At 41.8% G+C, this 20,958-nt stretch overlaps 1 long non-coding RNA gene across 3 annotated transcripts in view; it reads left to right on the top strand.

Moving 5' to 3' along the window:
- Nucleotides 1-12,253: 12,253 nt before the first annotated feature.
- LOC106854166 (uncharacterized) overlaps nt 12,254-20,958 on the top strand; it is a 216,781-nt gene continuing 208,076 nt past the window's right edge. For all 3 annotated transcript variants that reach the window (XR_015801166.1, XR_015800822.1, XR_015800538.1), the window contains exons 1-2: nt 12,254-12,459; nt 14,603-14,912. This is a non-coding gene — a long non-coding RNA (uncharacterized LOC106854166). The remainder of the gene's footprint in view (nt 12,460-14,602; nt 14,913-20,958) is intronic.

Below are 20,958 nucleotides of genomic sequence, written 5' to 3'. Positions count from 1 at the left end.
AGGCTGGCTAAGAATCTAATTTGTCTACAGTTTATTTGCCATCTGTCATCTCACTGGGTGTTTAGTCTCATGGTGTAAAATGCTTCCTGTTTCTAGAAAGTCATGTTGTCTGTGGTCACTTCAAAGGACATTTCCCTCTTTAGATATTCATATTTATTTATAGTTAAAAATCAAGAATATTTTAAAATTTTGAATATTTTAAAATGTAGTGGCACTAGAACATTCTTTACTCGATGATAGAACAAGGGAAGTATCTCTTTTCACACTGATTTTAACTTCAGAATTTTTATTTTTCTTGGAATTCTTTATTAGAATAATAACTTGGTTTTTACTGGGTATATAAATATAGTATTTACGTAATTTTCAGAAAGAAAGGCTGGAAATTAATTATGTAACTAGACGTTTTCTAAATGAAATAGATTTTAAAAGTCTGGTGATCATATGATGGCTGGAAGCTCAGCATCAGTAGTTTAATAATGACTCTGCACCCTCTGGCTCATTATCAATATGATTTCCATGAATTTCAGTTTTTCACAGATTTTTGTTCATTTTATATAATTAAATATAATGACCTAAACTTCATGCATGTAGCTGTCTAAAAAAGCTTTAAAATTTTATTTTTTCCAAATCCTGTGGTTTCCCTGCAATTCATATTCTGAATTTGCAGAAACTTTTTTTTCCTGGAGTTGTACTTTCAGCTTCTGTTTTTCAATGAAGATGGGAGAAATTGAGTTCCACTGCTCCTTTATTTTAGGTTTTCAACTGTCTGTGGCAATGGACTGTTATTTCATATGATGGTAGATGGTTTAAGAGGAAAGGAAATTTCCCAGAAGTCATTCCAGTGCTTTTAAACTGACCTTTTCAGTACAGTGTGTCTACATGAAACAAACCACCACATGAAATACTCTCAGTGTTCTTGATATCTGCATCCAAGTACTTCTGATAGATGCCTTAGAATATAGAATCTGCATTTTTAGCCATCACTAAAGCTGATAAATTGCTGAAGATCCTCTCACACACATTGCATACGTAGTTGGCTTAGTGAATGAATAATGTAAACCAGAAGTTTCTAGAGTTTTCACTAAAGAAAGCAGGAATGAGGCTCCCTATCAATATTTAAGGCTCGATTCCTCTTCATCTCAGATCTTTTGTGAGCATTTATATCTGTGTTAAGTAATCTTAAGAAGAATTAAAAAAAACCTGCTCCACTGGAATTTACATGGCTCAGGAGGCTTGTAATAGGATGAGTGTCTTTACTTCAGGTCACTGATTTAAATCCCAGTTAGAAATAGCCAGAAGTCATTACAATCTGATGGCCAGTTGGTGACCTATGAAATGAACTGGTGTTGGGAGGCACCAGTTGCCACCAAGATGTGGTTATGTGTCACACCAGTGAAGCAAATTCAGTATCCTGCGATTGTGGAAACCAGAGTTCTTCTTTTTCTTAAGGAATATCTCATTTCTCACTGCCCAGCCCGTACTAAACAGTGTGCAGTTGAGTTTTATCCATTAATACGAGATTTTCTTAGAATTACAGTCTTGGTAGCTGATCCTTTAAATCTGTAGAGACAACCAGCTGCAGCCTTTAGGTAGTAATTTCTGCACTGCCTGGATTTTATCCAGTAAATATTTGCCCCTTTTTATGCACATGGTGATTTTCTCCAGGCTTTTCCTGTCATCACCAAGGATGCAGCCTCTCCTTATCCTCTTCCATAATTAATTTCACTTTGTAAAAATAAATATTTTAAAAAATTGATCGCTGACCCTGTGAATGTATTATTGAAAATAGTTATGTATAGTTGGAGTCTAATATAAAATACCAATTGTCCTATGCACTCCATTAGTTACTCCTTGTCTGTGGAGGCAGAACCTGGAAATATAGTGTGTTCATGTGTAATAAATACAGAATCTGTAATTTGAATACACAGGCAGAGGTTATTGACAGATTATACATTTCTCAAATCTGATTCCAAATTGTTCCATATTATCAATTATATTTTCCCTTCATGACATCTCTGGTATTGTGTGAAGCACAAATTTGAAATAATTAAGCTTATTTGTGCTTTATTATTTTTTAATTTGCTACATTATCTTAAAATTAACAGGTCAGAAAATACGGGAGGGGGGAGAGGCTGGGAAAAAGTTTTAATGTTTCAAGCTCTTGCCTTTGGAACTCACCATAGAACTTGACTGAAACATCCAAAATTACAGCTTTCAAGTATTAGTCAGACACATATGCATGAACTCACTTTGTGGGAGATTGCATGAGTGAGGCTGGAGAAAGCACTGACCTCATATTGTGTTCGTGTTTGCATGTGGGCAGACATTGTCAATACTGGTGTCAATGACATTTTTTTCAGTCATTCCACTGACTTCTGGATTGAATCTCTACTTAGAAATCATAGGTTTAAGCAAAACAATCTCCTGGATCTCCTGTTTTATGAATACTCACAAATATACATCTCAGCTTTCCTGAGGCAGCACAAGCAGTCTGTCATTGAGACTGTATCTATTGTATCTTCTTACTCATGGCATAAAGGGATAAATTGAACTTTTATTAGATGGACATTGTCATTACACTTATTTCATTCATACCAAATAACCTTTGTCAAGACTGGGACTCCTCCAGATGCTAGCTTTCAGTGTGCAGCTTGTATTTTAGTCCTTATTAAAACAAGGATATGTTTTGGAAAACGTTATCAGGATAATGCACTGAGTTTGCACGGCCAGGCTTCTGTACCGAGGCAGAGGCTAAAGGGATGTCTTCTGTGAGAAGCTGCCAGAAGCTTCCTCCACGTCCAGCAGAGCCAATGCCAGCCAGCTCCAGGACAGACCCACTGCTGGCCAAGGCTGGGCTGATCAGGAATGGGGTAACACATCTGTGATAATATATTTTAGAAGAAAAAAAGTTATTGTGCAGATGTAATTGTGGCCAAAGAAGAGCAGAGTGAAAAGACATGAGAGGAGTGACTCCACAGACAACAAAGTCATTGAAGAAGGAGGGAGGAGGTGCTCCAGGTACTGGAGCTGGGATTCCTCTGCAATCCTGGGTGCAGCCCATGGAAAAGCAGCTGTCCCTCTGCAGCCCATGGAGGTCCATGGGGATGCAGAGATCCAACTGCAGCCCATGGAAAAGCAGCTGTCCCTCTGCAGCCCATGGAGGTCCATGGGGATGCAGAGATCCACCTGCAGCCCATGGAAGTGTCCCACACTGGGGCACATGGATGCCTGGGAGGAGGCTGTGACCCCGTGGGAGGCCTGTGCTGGAGCAGGCTCCTGGTAGGGACCTACAAATGTGTGGAGAGAGGAATCATACTGGAGTAGGTTCCCTGGTAGGACTTTTGACCCTGTGGGAGACCCTTGTTGGACCAGGCTCTGCTTGAAGGACTGCACCCCACGGAAGAGTGACCCACATTGCAGCATTTCATGGAAACTGCTGCTTGTGAGATGGACCCCATGTTGGAGAATTTAATGGAGAACTGAGGGACCCCATGTTGGAGCAAGGGAAGGAGTCTTCTCCCTGAGCTGCAGGAGAAACAGTGTGTGATGAACTGATCATAACTCCCATTCCATGTCTTCTTGCACCACTGGAGTAGGAGGTAAAGCTTGGGAAGGAGGGAGTGGTGGGGGGAAGGTGTTTTTAAGATTTATTTTACTTTTCATTATCCGACTCTGATTTTGTTAGTAATAAATTCAATTAATATCCCAAATTTGGGTATGCTTTGCCTTGATGGTATTTACAACGTGATCTCTCCTGGGCCTTGTCTCAATACATGAACCCTTAATTATATTTTCTCTCCCCTGTCCCGTTGTGGAGGGGAGTGATGGAGCAGCTTTGGTGGGTGCCTGGCATCCAGCCAGGGTCAGCCCACTACAGGGATTTTGGTGCCAAAACCCAGGATCATGAAGATTTTGAGATAAGGATAGTAACAGGGAGAAGTAACAGGCAAAAGAATTACTGAACAATGTTAGAGACTGGAATGATCATGAGGAGTTTTTGTTGTAATTGTGGTGAAGGGACAAGGGGTAGGCTTTGTGTAAATTGTTTTTGTGATGATGTTATTTTGTTCTTTGTGTAGGGGATTTTTGTTTTGTTTTATTTGCTTGGTTTTGTTGCCGTGAGTGGAGACTGTGCGATGAATGTGGATTTTAATGATGGTTCTTAAATATGTGAAACACAGAGGTGAGGGGTGGAAGCTGGTAAATTATTTGTGTAAATAGTGACAAAAGAGAAATAAAGTGATAAGACTGAATAGCTACCCTTTTATGAATATAAATGTACTACTGAAAGAAGTCTGTATTAGTCAAAGGCACTAATTTTTAATAACTCACAAATAGAATAGGGTTGTAACTTTCCACATGAGGTTTTATTTGAAAAATTTGAAAGCAGTGGCAGTGTTGAGATTGATAATCATATTGACCTAAAGGACCAAAAAGGCAATTAGAGAGGTTATAGGCAAAGCAACAAAGAACAGTAATAGAGGTCACAGGCAAATGGAAAAACAGACAGTTAGTTTATCTCATGTCTATATTTACTATGCTGCTTTTACCAGAGCCGAATAGTATTTCTGTGCTTAGGGTGACCTTGATATTTCTTGCAAAAACAAATTATATTCCATCATCCTTCAGAATGGCAGGTGTATGTCCACATTTTTGCCATACCTATTTCTGTGTGGAAAGGGTCAAACTCGTAAGACCTAAAGACACAGTAGGTCAATAGTTACACATGCCAAAATCACAGCAGGGAGGCTCAGTTGCTTTGCTGGATCTGTGGCAGGAGAACGTGGTATTCTGCAGGGTACACAAGCCTTGTTTTGCTGGTGTGGGTGGAACTGCAGTGCAGTCTCGTGGTGGCCTGGACAGCCTCGTGCTTGGAGGAGGCTTTGCCTGCTTGCATGGCCCCTGACAGAACAGTGGGGTCTGTTCTTCATCCTCTTCCCTTTCCTCAGCTCTTCACTTGCTCCCTCCTTCATCTGGCTCTTTCCAGCTGTCCCAAAAAGCAGCAGACCCCTCTGGTTGCACAAGCTTCCCGTGCCCTGGTCTTTGCTGGCACTGACTATGTCCAAAGCCAGAAGAGGAGCAGCTTTGCACTGTCTGGGCTGGTTCTTTCTCTTGTCCCTTTGTGCCTGCAGGGGAAGTGTGTGCTGTCTCATAGACCTTTTTTTTTTTTTTTTTTTTTTTGAGGGCTGCAGACAGTGTAACCGCACCGCACCCACATGAAGCGGAAGCGCTTTTTTTCTGTAGGACTGGCTATGGTTGTGGAGATGGGGAAGTCCCAAATTAGATTTTGTGCTGACCACAAAAACCTCTGTCTGTGTATCTATCTGGCCATATTATGAAAGCACAAGGATATATTATTAAGCTACAAACAGGTTTTTCATATGAAAACAAGGTGCACAAAGCCCTGTTAAACAAGGCCAAGATTGTAGATAGGATTAAAATCTTTTTCCTGGCATTGTCCTGTGTATTTGCTATATCAGGGTATTGAGGACAAGGATTTTGTAGTCTCCCTGCTTCTCAAATATCCAGGTGACTGCTCAATAAGTTTTATGAACCAAAGTGTTCATATTGACAATAACTCTAGTCCAGCACCTTTGTCAATATTGTCGGGTGATTTCTTAAATAACAAAATGGTGAGGTACAAAGGCTGACATTTTCAATATAAACCAAAGAGGAGGACAATTAATTAAATCAGTTGAAAAGCAACTAGAAGTGACTTGAACATTGTCTGGGGGTGGGAAGAATGGATATTATCAAACACTATATTCAGAATGTTAGGCTCAAACATCCAAAACAAATTGTCATATTTTTCTTACAGTTTTGAAGGTGAAGGTATATATACATTAGATAATCTCTATGCAGTATCTAATTTTGTTGCTATATTTAAACTTAATATGTATTTAAAAAAATCAAAAAGTTCAGGAAGGAGTAAGTCCAGGTTAATATTTTAAAACTTTCAGGTTGAAGAAGGTAGCGATGAAAAAGAGCTCCCCAAACTTAGTCTTATTTTGATCAAAATAATTTATTTAAGTAGTATGCATATACAGAGTAAATGAGAACAAGAATATAGAAAACCAACGATTTTGACCTTATCTGTTAAGACTAGTATAAAATGGAGCTGTTCATTTGTTCAACTTGCAATGAAGATTTCTTTCTTCATAATAAAAATTCTCATTTGTGAGGAATAGAAACTGCACTAGCAATCATCATATATTAACATATTGCTGAACTAAACACTTTTTTGAATTTGCTTGGGAATTATGTGTTTCTCTAGGGACTCTTGTACAAGATCTGTTTGTAAAACCATAGGCTCTGGAGGAAAAAGTGAAAGAAACAATTAGAGTGGAGTCAGGTCTGTGTCTGATCATTGATTTGCCTAGTGAAAAGGGTGGGTTTGGAAAAATAAACAACAACATCGCCCCATCCCCCCAAAATCCCAACAAAATCAGATGTAAATGGAGGTGACAAAGAGGCCCTGGTGTATGTATCTAAAAAAAGTTATGTTTATGGGGTCTACAAGCTAACACTTTCCTTGGTTTGATCAAAATGGAGAGTTGATGGAAAAGAAGCCCAGAGAGGATTTCACTACCCTTTTTCTGGCTTAGGAGAAAACACTAGGAAGATACAGCTGGTTGCAAATCAGTTACAAATTGTATTTTCTTTCTCTAGAGTAAGATGTTGTACTCCCAAAAAAATAAACATTCTATTAGTTCGCTGGGTATGTGTCTACAGAGAAGAATATATTCATGCCAAAACAATTCTTTCTTTCATTTGCAGATTTGTCTTCCTTGGTCTTTACATTTACAGGAGTGTATTGACCTATTGATTCGATTCACACCTCTACAAAAAAAAAAGTAGTGGTGAAATCAACCTCTGCATATAGAAAAATAAAATGAGAAGCAAAAAATTTTTCTAGGAGGTCAGCAGGTCCTCTGAATTATCCCCTAAATGACCACATTTTGCTGATCATCTGCTGTACTGCTCATCTTCCTACACATGTCAACATCCAGAAGTTCACGGTCAAGTCAGAATTTTCAGATGCCCTTGGAGGATGAGTGGTAGCTCACTTCTCAGGGAAGCAGGGTTAAGCAACACTGAAATTTTCGTGCAGCTTTTTCTTCTCACAGTGAAAGCAAAGACAGTTACTGCAGCTGATGTATGCTAACTTTTCTATGAGTTCAGTGAGTTTAATGCAGATGTATTAAAATAGAAAGAACTGGAACCAGCTTCCTCTTCTGGGCACTCTGTGGTAAAGGAGTGAGACATAATCAGCACCCAGCTCCCTGCTGCAGGCTAGGCTGCTCTTCATTTTGATCTGCATGGTAGGTGCTTACAGCAGCTACATGAAACACAGGGCTTGGGGGATCCCAGTCTTCACATCACTGTTGTGGCACTGACACGTGCTTCTAAATGGCCATTGCCCTCAGTGTGGCAACCAAATGCTGGATGGGTGTTGCAGCCACAGAAGCTCACTCAGCTGGCAAACTTCAAGCAATTGTATGTTTTCTTGGTAAATGTAATGGAACCTAAACAAGTTAATGTAAGTAATCCCTCAAAGAGATTAAAGCAATCCCCTAAGTACATTATCTCTGCAGGAAGGTTTCCTGTCCTGTGCAGCCAATCTTGCTTTCAGGCCCCCATTTATAAAATTAGCTGTACACTAATTTAATGTGGTGGCGAGACATAAAATAAATTTAAAAAGTAACCAGAAACTAAAGGCAGACAAATTTTGATTTAAAGTGAAGTCCAGCCCTTGTTCTTGTTTTGTTGTTTTCTTTTTTTTAAGAGCTAGGGTTATAGTTGGCTTTGTTCTTAAGAAAAGTGGTTGACTGTGTGTCACATAATGTTTTAGCAAAATGGAACACCTTTCTGGAAGTCAGACTTCAGAGGAATATGGACGATCAGGATAAATACAGGAGAAACTGGATTATGTTTTCTGTCTAGTTTGCCAAGGAAAGAATTTTGACCTTTTATATAATGATTTGATGAACTTTTGTGATCTTAAAAGTCCTGAAATTGTATCTAGAGTTAATTTTGATGAAGCCTTTTCTTAAGGAGGCTTGGGAAGCAGAGTAAAAGTCATATGGAGATTTAGAAATTAAGCACAGGTAGTATAAACCAGTTGTTTCCATTATCTGGGAGCCAGAAGAGACTAGGTCACTGCCATTTGGAAATATTTAAATATTGGTGCTCTATGGGAAATTTCTGCAGTGTTATGAGTTTCTTCAAGCCAGATCAGTCAGCATGTGGAGCTGTCACTAGATCTGTATTCCAACCCATTCTGCATCCACAGTGAAATTTAAACACAAAGGCAAAAAAAGAATTAAAGATGAAGGAACAGTACTTTAGAATCATTATTCTTATGCTTAGCTCTCCCTGAGTGTAATCTCATGTCAGGCTTTCCACTATTTTTTAAGCAGTGAATGTCAGGCAAAATGGAATATTGTAATCTGTGTCTTTTTGTTTGCCCCTTTCTCATGTTGGCACAATGCTGGCAATAGATTCCCATAATTTCCGTGGCATTCCAGGATTTATTAAACTGAACATCGCTGTGACATAAAGTACCAACTGTTTTCTGATGCAAGGCATCTGGGGCTAAGGATTCAATGTTTATTGGAGATAGGTGCTGCCCAAAGACCAAAAAGTAGGTAATTTTCTGTGTGCAATATTTATTTTTCCACTTGCAGAGCACAGGTATCATTAGTAGAATATTTTGTCTCATGATTAGAACTGACAGGCCTATGAACATTATTAGGTGATGCTTCATTCCCCACTTACTGTAAAATTATTTTAATTTCATCCATTCAAGATGTGGATTTTTATGCAATGTTTTTGACTTTTCCAAATAATGTTCTACATTATATAATTTCTACTTCATGTTAATTATCATAAACTGCTCCTTTTAAAATTGCCTCTTACATATTCCTTTTTATCTCTTAATGCTTCTCTTTACCTGGCCAATGAACCACGAGGGAATTTCAACCAAATTTTACTGTTTCGATGGCGGATGGCCACTTACCCATCAAATAAACCCTTCTATAAGACACAATAGATTTCATTGGAATGTATCTGACCTTTTTGTCCTTTCAAACAATTTTTCTATTTTTCTCATCCTTGCTCAGATAGCTCTTCACAAGATATTTCCAATGGTGACTCTCCTCTCTTTCTGTGTGTTGAATGTGATCTATGATTATGGGACCCTAGGCAACTGGTGACCTCTGATCCAGTGATTAGTAACCTTTATCAATCATAATGAAGCAATAAGATATACACATACTTTCTTTAAATACTGCCAGTATCAGAGAATTACAATGTATATGATTAAATCTTTTCAGAAGCTTTTGGCCTCCTGCTTCCAAGAGAAGAAAAGAAGTGCAGAGGGGTGATCATGTTTACCTGTCCCACAAACTCCAGCTCAGCTGGCAGACCATGGGGCAAATCAACGTCTTCACAAATTCTCAGCAAGTTATACCTTTATGTGACATGTCATTGATGTCTGCCAGAGCCAAAATCCCATGACACAAAGAGCTTCTTGTACAATTTGTGTTTTTCCAGAGAAAGCCACTAAGAGTAGCTCTTTGTAAGATGTTTGCTGGTTGTGCCACAATGCTCAACCAGCAAGCAACAGGACAGTCTTCCACTGGATTTGTGAATCATCTGGGAAAGAAACACAGCAAAAAAAATATATATGTGTTAGCAGAAGAGTACATGTTTGCTGGACTCCACTGTGCCCTGCTAAGAGAGTGCATGTGAAAACCAGAGAAAATAAGGGTGTAAGTAAGGAAAGGTGCAGTCAACATCCCTCTTCCACCATAGAACCAAAGGATTAAAGGTACAAAAGTGTGGAGGTGGACAGAGAAACATGGACAAAACAACCATGGAAATAGTGTGGATGGAGAGAATAAAAACCTGTGAAAAGTCAGAAATGGATGGAAGGGGGAAACAGTGCATAGAAAATCATTTAGGGGGAAATTTTAAAAGTGCTATGATAGTTGCTCCAGAGGACTCAGTGCAGAAGAGCTGAAGAAGGTGAATGGTAAAGAATGACTACAAGAATGCACTTCTCATCCCAGGTATTACACTATGATATGTATTATCATTTCACCTCAGAAATCTATAATGAAAAACCAACAGCAATGTACATCGCAGCAGAATGTAGGAAGACAGTGCTTGAAAGCAGCATAAATCACAGGCAGCAATGGAAGAGCTGGGGGCAGTTTCTCTGGGACATGAGGAGAAAAAGGTTGATCCTGGGTGGGGAGTTGCAAAATGTTTTTAAGAACAAAATTTTGAGGCTGACATTATTGTGTAGGAGGAAACGCTTTGAATGAGTCTCAAAGCTAGGGAAGATGGGGAGGGGGAAAGGTGCTGGAAGAAGGACAAGTTGGGGGTTGTTAGCATGAAATGAACATGAACTGAAGGAAAATAGGAAGAGTCATAGGTGAGCAGGGACTGTAGAAGTTGTCAACTTAACCAAAGGCTAAATAGTGTGCCCTTTTCATTCTCTTCTTCCTTCTAAAAAGCCCCCACATCTCAAGATCATCCTCTGTTATCTGGCTTTGAAAAACAAGCCCTACCGTATTGGGTGTGGGCTGCTATTAACTACCATTTCCTAGTGACTTTTTCAAGGCTCCGCTTGCTTCTAATGCAAAAAAAACCCAAACAAACAAACAAACCCTAACCAAACCAACACGAAAACAAACAAACAAACAAAAAAGGGAAACGAAAATAACATAACAGCACTGGGGGCATCTTTCAGGCCTGGTAGGCAAGGTCCTGAGGGCTGGAGCCTCTGGCACCCACGTACACTGTGCACACGCAGGGCACAAACTCACAAGACCCCCAGGCGTGCAGTGGACACTGACGCACCGTCCCCGCCGCCCTGCCACGGGCACACCCTCGGACGGACAATGAGCAGCGGGTCCGTGTCGTGACCCCCCCACCCGGCGGCTCCTCCCGGCAGCGCTCCCGCCCTGCCGGCAGCCCCGGGCCCGCTGCCCCGACGTGGGGGTCCCGCTCCGCCGCGCTTTCCCGTCCTTCCCGAGCGCAGGACCGGCTCGCTGGGATGCTCGCTGGGCACCAAAAAGTTACGGACAGCGGGGGCGGGCGTGGCTGGGGCGGCAGGGCCGCTCCCCCCGCTTTTGTTTAGTGTCGGGGAGCGGACCCTCGGCGGGGCTGAGCCGGGTGATCGCGCCCCGGTCCCCAGCATGAGCCTGTCCCGCGGCCCCGCCGTCGCCGCAGGGCCGGGGGGTGGGAAGGAGGAGGAGGAGGATTGAGGCGGAAGGTGTCTCTTCAGCCTTGCTCTCTCCCTCCAAGGTGAGTTGCAGCGCTGCTCCGCGCTCCTTTTGTCTCGGTGCGAGGCCGCGGCGCACCCCGGCCCCGCCCCGCCAAACTTTCGGCGGGGACCGGGGCGCCCCGACGGCCGGGCCGGCGGGCGCGGGGCAGCCGCGCCTTCCCGGGGACGCGCCGGGACTGCCGGCAAAGCTCGGGTCGGGTGTCCCCGTGGGGGCTGCTGCAGGGCAGGTGGAGGGGCCGAGGGGTGCGGACGGTCCCCTCCTTGCCTTTGGGTTTCTTTGGGACGGATGCGGTCGGCCCCATCTTTGCGCTTTACGCAACAGGTAGGGATGCCAGGAGCTGGCGGCGGCGGCACGGAGCCGCGGCCAGGAGGTTTCGGGGGGCTTTTTTTGTTACGTTCTCTGGAAAAGTGCGAAGGGGAGGGGGAAGAGAACCAACAGTTTTCCGAAATTCCCCTTCAGTTGTTTATTTATGTACTTCCCGTGTCCGTGGAAAACGGGTTCATTTCGCAACTCCGGAGTTTTATATTGTTTTCTATTTACTACCCCCCGCCCCCTTTCTTTCTTTTAAAGTTATTTTTCTTTATGTCCTGCGTTTGCCCGTCTCATTCCGGCAGATCAAACTGTCCGAAAGCAGATCCCCAGAGGCTTGTCCTCACTGACAGTCGGGGGAATCCAAACAAAGAGGTGCATCTACCGGAAATAATGATTTGAGAGATGGTTCTCTCCCTTTCCACCCCCCACTCCCCCGCCTTGAATTAAATTGTTTTCTTTTTCTGGGAGGTTCAGTTCGAGGGAAGTTTTGCGCCGGAGCCGGGGTCGGGGCTGCGGAGGGATGGAGCAGACGGAAAGTTGCGGTGCTGGGAGGAGGCGGGGGGCGAGGGCAGTACGGGACCCCGGCGGCGCCCGGACCGCGGGGGGAGCAGGGGCGCGGGGGACCTGCCGCCGCTGCCGGCTCTTTGTCTGCTCGGGCAACTTGAACAAAAGGAGAAACTCGGATGAACTCTCCATCTCTCCCTCGCCTCTCCCGGGTTAACTCATCTTCGGCAACTTCATCCGAAGAGATTTACTCAACTTTCTTCGAGCTTTCCCGCCGCTTAAAAGCAAAGAGCCCCGGCGTAGGCTTCTAAGGAAATCTGGTTTCACAGTTTAGAGAAAGGAGAAGGTACGTTTGGACTTGGGGTTTATTGTTCTTTCCCGGCTCCCTCGTCACCCCCCCCTCCGCCCTGCCATCCGCGCCCGGGTCTGGGAGCGCAGCGGAGGCGGCTGCGGGCCAGCCCAGCCTTTCCTTTGTACTTTTGGGAGCACATGCAGGTATTTTTGGGGAGGATAAGGCAGTCATTGCGTCCGAACTCCGGTAATGCGGGCTGGGGGGCACTGCTCGGGGGAGCCTTGCCTCCTTTTTGCGCCTGCTTTGTTTTATTTTAGAGGCTTAACTTTTCTCTCTTTTTTTCCTTTTTTTTGGCGGGGTTAGAGAAGTGGACTCGGAGGGCTTTCTGGATCGGGCTGTGTTTTTAAGAATTGTGACAGAGAAAAGCTGAAGACGGGGTAAACTTGATGGGAATTGTAGGGAGTCCTGGCGGCCGTGGCGAGGGAGTGGGGGGCTAGTGAAGGCCGTGGGGCTGGGCAGGGCAGCGCGCAGCAAGGGCAAGGTGGGGGCTCCGCCGTGTGCCAGCCTGGGTGGCGGGGCCCGAGACACCACAGAGGGTCACACGTTGCTCCTGTGGGACCATCCCAGGGAACCAAGGTGCGCAGAAGTGCCGAGGGACAATTTTCGGAGAAGAGGGACGGACCAGAGGGAGGACTTTATTCTTCCGAATGCATTGATCGTAGCGAAGGGCAGAGTGAGAAGGGTCAGTCCAGGCTGGCTCTTCCTCGGCTGGGCTTCAGTGCAATTCCCTTCGTCTCTTTGGAAACGCAGTAGTTGCCTTGGGTTCTGTTCCATTGCTTTTGGTTCATGCTTTCTAGAGCAAGCATCACAACTCCAGAAAAGTTACTTGTGCGCTCTCTGTATTTTTCTTAATTATTTTGATCAATTTAGTATCTTATTATTTCCCCATCTTCTTTTTCTATGTAATAACTGTCCATTTCTCTCTTTTTTCATCCTAATCCTCTACTTTCTTGTATTTTCTTGTCCCAATTTCCTAATTGTCCCCCTCCCTCCTTATATTCTACCCATTTCAGAATTTCTGAGGTCTACTTTTTCACTTTTTATTGTTATTCATTCTCCACCTCCTTAATCTCTTCCCACCTATTCTTCTACTTCTACTCCCATCTATTCTTGCTTGCATTTCTCATGAAAAACTCCTTTTCTTAGTATCTTTCCTTTCCTCCATGTGTAGAAACGTTCGTTTCTCCTGATGTGAAGCAAATATAAATCTTCTTGTTCTCTCCTAAACTTATTCTTCTGTGGACTGCCCTACATCCAAGTTATGCAGACAGAGCTTCTAGCAACAATTCCTGTTCACCAGTGTTCATTATCTCCTTTCTTCTCATCTTTGTCTCCGTGTACATGCATCTTCCAGTCTCTAAAAGCTTCTTCTAGTTCCTCTGTGTCGTCCTTAGTGTGGAAGTTTGTTCTTTTCTCTTTCCCCCACTCCGTCTTGGCAGACATGATGCTGTTCTTCACGTCATTGTTCCCTCCTGTGCAGAGTACTCAGACTGTTCTCTCCATTCCTTATAGTCCCCTTCCCAACCTAAGTCAAATTTCTTTTTGCATGTCTGAAGGAATTGGACAGAGGGACTACCAGAGTAAACTGACGTGGGTTTGGCTGCTTTGGCTTCTTCCTGGGCCAAATGCCATCAGTGGTGCTCACAGTTTAGGTCCCAGCTGAAGTAGCACATCTGCTGATGGAGGTGCTGTGGGGAGACACTGCAAGAGGGTTAAGGTGGCAGAGAAGATCACGTTTCCCTCAAAAGGGTTGATGAGTTTTAGTTTTGTTACTTGAGATTTTTTTTTGTTGGTTTACTGTTTTCATTAGTTTTTAAATACCTGACAGGGCAGTTGAAGAGCCTTTATATTACCTTTTTCCCCTGTCACTTCAGTGCTTTCTGCAAGGTAAGACTGTGCAATCTGTAGAGATATATGAAAGCGTTTTTCTTAAAACTTCTGTTACACTCCAGCCCTGCAATGTTTTTAAAGCAAAATGCCATGACCAGGCTTTGAGTTCAGGATGTGTCTAAATCTGTGAAGAAATTTGTGTTTGAAATTATTCAGAAGAACATAACTTTATATTTGTATGTTATTCCCCAAGTGGTGTGGCAGAGTTACTATGCTGAACTAACACTTCTTCCTCGTATTTGAACAGGTCACAACATGATTGTTGGGAAAATGGGATGGTTGCCAGAACATCAGTGTGTGATGGGTGCCATATTGGATTCCTCTTCGAGTGGTGGAATACAGCTTGGGATTCCTCAGAGCTGCTTAACATGGTTTAAACTGGACCATGCAGCTGCTTAACATCTTAGCTGTTTGGATTCATAGTAATGGTTAATGGTCTCCTGGGGGAAATGGAAGAGCCCCATGCTGAAACTTGTGGATATTGTGGAACATGCTGCTGCTGAGACCCATTTGGATTACATCGCCATCTGACACCAAGGCTCTGCAGCTGATGAAAGGTATGCTACTCCCCTGGTGCAAAAATACTCATACCTCAAAATACTAAGCACATTGTCTTTGTGTTAAACAAACTTGCTTTGTAGCCTTTTCTTGTTTTTTTTTTTTGTTTTGCCTAGCTACTGATACCTGCTAAGAGTTTTGAGTGGTGTTAATCTGACAGAAGTGTTGTACTAATGGTTTGACAATGTTTATATCTTAAATGGAAAAGGAAAACCCAAATATGATAGTTTTTTTTCCCCATGATTAACTTATATTATGAAGGTAATGACTTCATAGAGTCTATGGGTGCTAAGCAGCTCTAGAGAATGAGACCACCTAACTTTTAAGAAAAACAAGTTAAAAACAATTTTAGCAAAGCTCTCTGCAGTTCCCATCTTCCAAACAGCACAATTTGTTTGAGAATGTACTATTTTCTATTTTGAACTCAAGATAGCAACCTTCTATTATTTAACCTCTCTTCCTCCAAATAGCAACAAAAATCTTAAGGATGGCTTGTGTGGGGGGGAAAGAGCAAAAAAAAAAAGTCAGTTAAAAATTCAGGGAATTCTTTTGTTTCGTATGTTTTTAAAGTTTTGATGTAAGGCTTCTTGCAGAGTGTTTGCATCCTGAATATCCTAGTAATGTGAAAGTCTACTGGATACAGTTCAGCACTCAGTTTTCTTACTAAATGAGGTAATCAATGTACAAAAATGAACTGGAAAACTAGCAGAGAAAACAAGTGGTTAAAGAGCTATTAATTAATAACAAATTATTCTTGAGTCTTGATGAAGTGTTAATCCAATAGCGAGGAAATCAGTGAGCTCCTTAGTGAACTGTTCTAATGGCAAAGCAAATTTTAAAAGTATTTAAAAAAGTATTTCTACCTGTTCTCTGCACTTCTTCATTATAGCTGAAAATGAATGACAATAGTCGGTTTTGCTGTATGTTTCAGCTCAACTGACTGGTTTCAGCCTAAACCATATGTAGGGCAGACAAGTATTCATAGTCTTAAGAAAAGTGCTGAGCTGGCTGGCCTACTTTAGAGCAAAACAGAAATCTGAACGAATAATCACTTGTGATCCTTTCCTGTTGTAAACAGATACAAGAAGCACTACAGCTCTAATTTCCTGGTTCTGTGTTTTAATAAAGATTTACTCTTAATTTTCTCGATTATCACGGGTAAGCTTTTTGTTGCATACTGGATGCAATTAATGTACATTTAGATTTATGGTCTTAATATTGTTCTGCATTTATACTATTTTTGAACTTTGTATGACTGAAGCTAGCCATATGAAAGTCTTTAATTTGAAGTCTCAGAAATGGAAAGTCTTGGGATGTTTGTGGAAAGAGAAAACAAGAATAATAAATAGATTGGGTGGATGAAAATATTTAGAAATGCTATCTAGTGTCATCTTGGAAAAGAAGCCCAGTTATTATTTTTCTCTATTTAAAGAAAAGCAAAATTGCAATCAGTTTTTTTTTTGTGAAGATTTTGTTCTAGTTGAGTTTCTTCTCAGGCTCTTGCCACTCTTTAGGAAAACTAAATTGAACTTAGAGGTACACTTCATTTATCTGCATGAAAGCTATTAATTTTCATCAGCACTAAAAATTGGGGGGAATTTTTACTTATAATTAATAAGATATAGAAACTACTACTTTTAGCTTAATCTGAATGTTTGTATGGATTGAATTTCACCATTGCCATAAGATTCTGGATACAGTAGGCAAATTATTAGATGTATTTGCTTTTGTTTTTACTTTGAACATTTCAAACATTAAAAACTTGATGACAAACTGTTAAGATTTACAACTTATCCGTCTTCAAATTTCTTTGGACTATTTCAATAAAATGCAAAGAATCGTTCTCCTGTTTGGAGATGAGATCTGCAGAGAGAGGAAAAACAAGGCCAGATAGAAAGTGTTCAGTGTGGTGGTTCCCAGCTGGGAGGTGTGCTGTGCTGGCAGGAGATGAGACCCTGCTGGGGCCTGCAGAGAGATGGGGGAAATGCTTTCTGGGAGCCCTGGCTGGAGTCTTCCCATACCATTCTCCTGGGAGCAGTCCCAGCAAAGGGGTCAGATGCAGCAGAGGTTGGGTGGAGGCTGAGGACTGTGGGGAAGGAGCAGCACCCGGGCCCTGGGAGGAGTGATGGGGACCACCTGCCTTGCTTGGGGTGGGAAGGAGCCTTGATGGGCTGGGAGGAGCTGCTGCTTGAGAGAAGGTTTTTGGATATGGGAGCCTGAAGTATGGGAAAGAGCTTGTTTCTGTGATTGGTCTTTGGATGTAATTTGGTAGTTGCTTGCTTTGCTTATGACAGTCCTGGAAGGTGATTGAAATCCTTGCAGGTCTCCTAAAGCAATGTGGTTTTGGGTTTTGGGTTCTGAACTGCCCCTCACAAGCTTATCCTGGAATTGTAATCTGGGAGCAGAATTTGCACCTAAAACAAATTAAACCAAATCCAGACGGTTTGAACAGTGATTCCTCTTTTGAACTGCGTTCTCAGTTAAGGAAGTTTTCTAGTCAATGTTTGAGAAAGTGTTTGTTTTGTGTAGCTGAGGTGAGAGTAAGCATGAGGGTCTTTCAGGCCAACACAGCCCAAGTGTGGAAGATATTTAACAGGCTGCAAGGAGTGCAAATTTCACAGTGTAGTGTGTGCGGCAGGTGAGTTGCATTGTTGGAGTTGTGCATTGTGAAGAATGGGCAGAGGAGAACAGGGTGGGTTTTTTTGCTTACAGATTTTTAGGTGGAAGAGGAGATGGCATGTGGAGTAACTTCCTATCCATTAACATGTAGGAAGGTAGAAAGGAAAATGTGATAAGGACTTTATTTCTTTGACTGTTCTTTCCCTTTTGTTGAAGTGTTTTTCTGAATGCATGAACTCCAGAATTCCCAAGTGAGTTAGAAGTTTCTGTAGATCCATGTATGCCCCACTTGGGGGATTTCAGATACAAAATGGAGATAGGGATGCTTTCCTGAGGGCCTGCTGCCTTTCACCCATCCTATGGGAGACCCCACTCCTGGCAAAGAAGGACAAAGAAGCCTTCTTCTCTGGAGGCTTCACCAGAGTATTCTCAGGATTTGGAGGCACAGCTTGATTCTTGAGTAAAATTTTGGGAGAGAGCTTTTGGACAGAGGATTGTTAGTCCCTGAAAGGGCTCCTGAGCAGTCCAAAGAGCATTGGGCAACTATGAGGAGGCTGGCACGGCAAATAGTCACTTCATGATCTTCACTGAGAAAGCAAGGTGGAAGATGTAAGTCAGGGCACATTACTAGAATGGAGTTGTCTTTGTATTTTTGGTTCCATAGAAAATGCTATTGATAATTGTGTCTGGGATTTTTTTTCCTCCTTATTTTGCTCAAGGCTGGTTGAATATCATGTGTGAAATCATATAGCTTGCTATAGAAGGAATCATAATTGCAAATATAATATTTTCTATATTTTTCTCCTTTCACTGGTTTGTCAACTTATTGTGCAACTTGAGGTACAGTATTCTTACAGAAGTAATACAACCATTGGAGTATAGTTTGTTTCTTCTCTTGTCAGAGCAAACTTTTATGAGAGGTACAAGAAAATCAACTAAGGCTAGAAAGAGAGAGCTTCTACTTGAAATCTGGGTGTGGGCTACACAAAGCCTAATCCCCCACACCTTATATTATGGTTATGATTGAGAAATAAATGCATGAAGACTTATAATGAAAGCAAAGCTTCCAACATGCGACCTGCTTTTTCTGTAGAGTGCTCTCAGTAATGTCAGGACAGAGGCATATGCTGTCTGGAATAGTTTTGTGTCTCTTGATTGGATTTATTTTATGTAGCAAGAAGCTTTCCAAGTCACTAATGGATTCTATTTTTATATATATTTTTTTTCTTTTTACTTGCATTGTCATAACATGAAATTTATCACAAACTATTTGTGAAGCTTGAGGTAGGGTCATATTGTGCTTGATATCTTGACCTTTCCTTGATTGAAATGCATAGATGTGTTTGGGATTGATAGAGGAAAATGGATAAGCTAGGGGGACTTAGAATATTCTAACACAAAATTAGTTCTGGCCTTTGAGGACAGGGTACTTTCTCTGAAAGGTTATGAGACTACTACAAGTGTGGATTCTGTATTTAAATCCACAAATATTGTAGATTAGTGAGAAGAAATTGTGTTTTGACTCTGTACAAAGAAGAAAGATGAGAAAAAGCTCCTACCTAGTCCAGATGTGTCTACTACTGCTAAAAATTGAAAAATGATTTAATTTCTTTATACTTTTAAAGTAAAGCTACAGTCATTCTATTTAAGAACAATATTGCAACTCTAGGAAATAAACTGCATTTTGATACAACTTATAGGTTCTGAAGGTTCCAGTATGCATTTTTCTGTCACTTTTCTGTTGGTTTTTTTGTTTTGTTTTTTGTTTTGTTTTGGTTGGTTGGTTTTTTTTGTTTGTTTGTTTTTGGTTTGGTTTGGGTTTTTTTTGTTTTAAAATCTTTTTTGAAGCCTTAAGTCCCACATGGGGCAATGAGTGTGGGGTTACTTCTCTGTATTACTTCCCAGCATCATTCCCCCATCAGAGACAAGAGAAACTGCTGAATTAGAATCATGGATGCTTTCATGGAATTTCTTGCAGGCATGGGAGGCAGCTGGGTATGGAAGGAGGAGGCATGTGATTGCCATTAGATTAATAAGAGGGCAGTGGGAGTGGATATTCTGGGCTGATAAGGATGGAGTCTGGCTTGGTTGTGAGCCAGTGATGATTGGTGAGGAAAGGAAGTGGTGGGACATTTTGAAAACAAGGGCTAGTCGCTAGTGGTGGATGGGATAGAGAAAAGAGATGTGGATTTTGTGGGAATGGATGAGAAGCTGTTTGTCATAATTTATGTGTCAGGACACCTGTGCCATCAGAGCATCTCTAACAGGAAAATGGAGTGAAACCTTTAAATGGCTGTGGCATAAGTTATAAATATCTCAGACATGAAATATGGTGTGGGATAAAATTGTGCTGTTTAATGCTGTGAAAGGAAACAAAGTTAACTTTAGCTTTGCACATTTTGCATTAAATTACTCCCCGCATCCGTGCAACCTTCAACTGAGGATACAACTTACTATCTTCTGTTTCTCTTTGTAACACTGTTGCAAAAAGCAACAATTAATGTAGGTAAGTGATTCTGGGTTTCAGGTTATCTCACAGGTGAAAGTGTGTGCCTGCTCATTTAGTTGTATTTCAGAATTTGAAAATAGGTTTTAAGTTGGTACCAGTATTGAACTGTGCCTATCCTGTGAAAATAATGCAATCTGTGGTGGCTGTACATAAGAAGGTACCCTAGGCTCCGCAGGGAACACGGAGGTGTTTTTAAGCAACTTGATGCTTTTGGTGCAGGCTGGTGTGCTGCCATGCCGGGTGTTAAATTAGGCTTGTAAGCTGCTCTGTGTAATTGTGCTACTGTACTTCATCTCTCAATTGTTGCTTCTCTGCTGGGCTTGGGTATGATGAGGCTTCAGCTCTGCTGGTGCTGGAGCTGGCCCGAGCTGGTGGTAGCTCAGGGGGCTTTTCACTGGGCTCTCCTGGGGCTGTGTGTGAGTGTGAACTCAGTTGTGCTTGGAGAGAGGCTGTTGTTTCAAGGCTTTGGGCTTCAGGCTTTGAAAGAGATGTTCTCTTGCCCTTACAGAAGATGCCTTTTTTCTTAAAAAAGATAAATAAGATAACATGCTTTTCATCATCTCTTTCTGGGGTTTAATTTTGCCATATTCAAAGTTTTATGATGCCATGTAGCCAGTAGCTTTATTCATTCGAGCTCCTGCACTGGACCTGTGAATCCTGTATAGGCATGGCTCCTCACTGAAAATCAGACACTGGAAAGAAGATAGTTCAGGTTCACAGCTTTGTTTTTGATGCCTATGTGGTTTTTTTGTTGTTTGTTTTTTCTTTTTCTTTTTTTTTTAATTTATTGAAATTACACTTGAAAAAGAAGGCATGAAAAATGTAATTCTAAATCTGAAAGCTTGTTCTTTATCATGCAGTTGCCTCTCAGCTACAGGATTTGTACACATTATCTTTATAGCCTTAAATCTATGCAT

Source organism: Sturnus vulgaris, chromosome 1, assembly GCF_052056855.1.
Source record: "Sturnus vulgaris isolate bStuVul1 chromosome 1, bStuVul1.hap1, whole genome shotgun sequence".
NCBI lineage: Eukaryota > Metazoa > Chordata > Aves > Passeriformes > Sturnidae > Sturnus > Sturnus vulgaris.
Note: the sequence above shows the minus strand (reverse complement) of the source record. Positions and strands in the feature narration are given on the sequence as shown.